Raw genomic sequence first — 4,040 nt, 5'->3', positions numbered from 1 at the left:
TCAATATTCTGGTACTTACACTTCTACTACTTACTACACATACCAAATTAGTACTGTACTCACCTAATACCAGTACTCTGATAATCACCATTTACAGATCTGTATACACATACGAACTACTGAACTACACCATTTACGAACTACTAGACTTACACCATACAGATTAATACTGATACTACACATTACAACTTTAGATACTGAGACTACCCATTACAGAACTGCTTTAAGCTTTACGAAGACTCATCTCTTCAGTAGGTCTTGAATGGAGGAGTCTGCCCGGGTGTGAGTGAGCGAAGGCACCTGAATGGGGAACCCCTTGCTGTCTCTGCATGGCCAGCTACCCTCTTCGCACTGGGATTCTTTGCCTCTAACCTATTACCAGGGGCTTGTTAGTCCCTCGGGGGTTGGTTCACCTTTAGATGAGTCCCGTGATTGGTTCACCTTTAGATGAGTCCCGTGATTGGTTCACCTTTAGATGAGTCCCGTGATTGGTTCACCTTTAGATGAGTCCTGTGATTGGTTCACCTTTAGATGAGTCCCGTGACACTTGTCGGGGTTGTAGGTCAAACTGTTCAGATGCTCCTGACGTTTTCGTGAGAAAACCGATATTTGGTATTTCTCCTGGTCTGACAAACAGCTTGTTGCTTTTCCACTTTCCACTGCAGATGCGGAAGGGCGACAATAAACTGATGTGTTGGATTGAGACGCAGCCCATACCAAACCCCCCTCCAGATATCTCTAGTTTAAACTGACTGATTTTTTTCTGGGGATATTTTTATCATATCCCAGAGATTGATACACCGGTGCGTCAAGAGACTCTAGGGGGGTTTCTCATTGAAAGCCAGTGTAAGAAGCGGTAGATCTGTTATGTTCACTATGCTTCCCGTTCTTAAGTTTAATTTTTGCATCTTTTACTTTCGGGTTTTGTACACCGGCTTCAAACAGCTGAAAATAATATTTTTTGGGGGGTTATGGGAAATATATTTCATAGCTGTTTAGATTGTACAATGGGTCTCTACACTAGACTAGCTTTTTTTGTCACATGAACTGAAGTTAGGTGAACTATTAGGATTTTTGCAACCAGGAAATGGCGGAGATATTTCTGCATAGTGCTGCTTTATCGGTATCTTCAATGACCTTTTCAGAATGTGTGTGTGTGTGTGTGTGTGTGTTTGTCTGTAAAACATCAGTAATTACCTGTACCATGTTGACCATATGTGAGGCCGGCCTTCTTCAGGATAATCCTAGTTAAGAGATTAGTGAGAGAGAATGAGGGGGTAGATGGAAGAGAGAGAAAAMGAGAGAGGGAGAGAGTCAATGCAGAGACACACCGTACCGTCTCAAGGGTCTACTGTTTGTGTATGAATCCACTACACGATATAGATCTGGACTGTACTCTCTCTACTAGCTTTTCACTATGGTCCTTCCCAACTTCGAGGACAGCTGACATTACAACTCTTTGAAACTTGTTGAAAATCCACTGTTGTCGGGACTCTGGAAGACTTGGAGAAGCCCAGCCTCTTCAGACCAGACTTGATGGGAACAAACTGTTTGGAAAGAGAGGATGACGGGTTACATGAACTTCAAGAACGATTAACMGCACAGGAGAGAGCGAGAGACAAAGGGAGAGAGGAAGAGAGTGAGAGAGAAAGTCRGAGAGGATGATAGCGTACGTGGACTGTCTGTCCCCTGAGCTGGTGGGGGGACGGGGCGTGAGGGTGGGGGCTCGATGCTGGAAGGGTGGGTACAGCGAGGATGAGGATGAGTTGCTTCCTCTCTGCTCGAAAGATGTCCGAAAGATGCCCTCCCTGCAGCCCAAGAGCGAGGGCAGTTTGAGACGTCGTCTGCTCACCTCCAAGATCCACCAGCAACGAGACACACTGTGGGCTCCCAGGCCTCTTGCCCAGGGTCTCCCGGACAACCAAGGCCTCCAGGGGACGCTACACAGACAGGACTACCCTGGCCCCCAGCCCCAGGCCAAACCCAGCCCCTCTGGCCTTGTGATCCACCACCTAGCAGGCTACTCGTCCCAGGGTTCCCAGCAACATAGGCACAACGCAGGCTACTCCTTGACCCAGCTACAGAGGACCAGCTATTCTCCCCCAACCCCCGACCCCCATCCTGGGTACAGCTTCCCCCTACCACCTCCTTCTCCTCCAGGAGCAGCCAGATGCAGCCACACTGGAACCCCAGGCTACCCCAACTGTAACCCAGGATRCTGTAACCCAGGATACTGTAACCCAGGATACAGTAACACAGCCTACACCACAAGGCCCAGCAGCAGCTCTAACCCAGGACACCACAACACTGCACAAGGACCCAGCAACCCTTCCCCAGGACAGGGATACGGCCCTACCTCCTACCCCCCAGGACCCAGCTACAGCTCTACCTTAGGGTTAGCGTCCCAGTCCCAGCCCAGCCTCCCCTCTAACCTGCCCCAGCAGAGAAAGAGCTTCTCTCCCTTCAACCTGCTCCGACGGCGCAGCTATAACTCAAGCCAGATGCCCTTCTCACATACCCCCCAAAGCCAAGACTGGACAGGTACGCAGAGCTATTTATTTATCAGTTCTGTGTTAGTGCAACAAGGGTTTTTGGAGTCTACATTTTACGGAAAGTAGGAGTTGTATGGCTGAACGTTAGGAATATGTTATAGGAAAACACACCCTACCCTGGGAGAGTCCAGATTTAGGCTTTGACCCAGCTCTGCCCTGGTTGGCTCTAACTAATAACCACTATCTGTTTTACTCCAATCTATTTTGTTTATCTCTTCTTCTGTCTCTTCTCTTTCTTCTCTTCTCTTCTCTTCTCTTCTCTGTCTTCTCTTCTCTTCTCTTCTCTCTCTCTTCTCTTCTCTCTCTCTTCTCTCTCTCTTCTCTCTCTCTTCTCTCTCTCTCTTCTCTCTCCATTCCTCTCTCTCTCTCTCTCTCCTCTCTCTCTCTCTCTCTCTCTCTCTTCTCTCCTCTCTCTCTCCTCTCAGAGACAGATAATTCATACACATTTCACATGGGTGCAATATGTTTATTCATAAAGCACATTTTTTTGCAATTCTATTACAATATATCATATCTAATGTATTATTTCATGTGATATTTGAATGACAGAAAAATGACAACAATATCTATGGGCTAGTTGATCTGGACATTTCTGACAAGTTATAAATATCTCTCTAAGGTAAACAATAACTGGAACGTGACAAGAGGAACTGATGGATGGACTCTCCAATTTAGAAATGGCACCTTGTGCATGCTAATAGTATTATATTATATAGTATTAATATTCAAGTATAAGTTTAAAAGCTGGACTGCTGACCCCACAGTTCTAGATTAGCATGGTTATAGAGAGGAGAAGAGGTAGGAGGTTTTTCCTCTCGATTAAACTGTACGATGATGACACAGAGGTTGAACCTTTTAAACACACACTCTGTTTGGTTGGTTATGTCGTCGTGTATGAAAGGTTTGAAAGCGTCTGACGAATATTGATTATTTTCACGTCGACTATTATAGGCATAAATGGTGATGTTCTAACATAGTGTGTCTGTGTGTACACTTGAGTGTACAAAACATTAGGAACACCTTCCCTAATATTGGACTTGCTCCACCATGTCTCAATTGACTCAAGGCTTAAACCTTCTTTCACCTGTCTCCTTCCCTTCATCTGCACTGATTGAAATGGATTTAACAAGGGACCTCAACAAGGGATCATAGATTTCACCTGGATTCACCTGCTCAGTCTATGTCATGGAAAGAGCAGGTGTTCCTAATGTTTTGTACACTCGGTGTATGTGAGTGACTACGGTACTGAATGCATCATGTCCCCTACTGAACCAACGTCCTCACACTAGGAGCAGTCCACACACACACACACACACACACACACACACCAGAGGGTTTTAGCGTGTGCAGCTGCAGGTCCATACGGTGATAATGGTAAACAGTGCTAATTCTGGTAATGAGGTTAAGTTGTGAAAAACAGGCTTTAGTTTCCAACAGCTGCTGTCTCTCAGATATACACACACAGTCAGTCTGCTACCAGTACTACTG

This window comes from Salvelinus sp. IW2-2015, unplaced genomic scaffold (assembly GCF_002910315.2).
Source record: "Salvelinus sp. IW2-2015 unplaced genomic scaffold, ASM291031v2 Un_scaffold4322, whole genome shotgun sequence".
In the NCBI taxonomy this organism is placed as follows: domain Eukaryota; kingdom Metazoa; phylum Chordata; class Actinopteri; order Salmoniformes; family Salmonidae; genus Salvelinus; species Salvelinus sp. IW2-2015.
The sequence above is the reverse complement of the archived record's forward strand: the minus strand, read 5'-3'. Positions refer to the sequence as shown.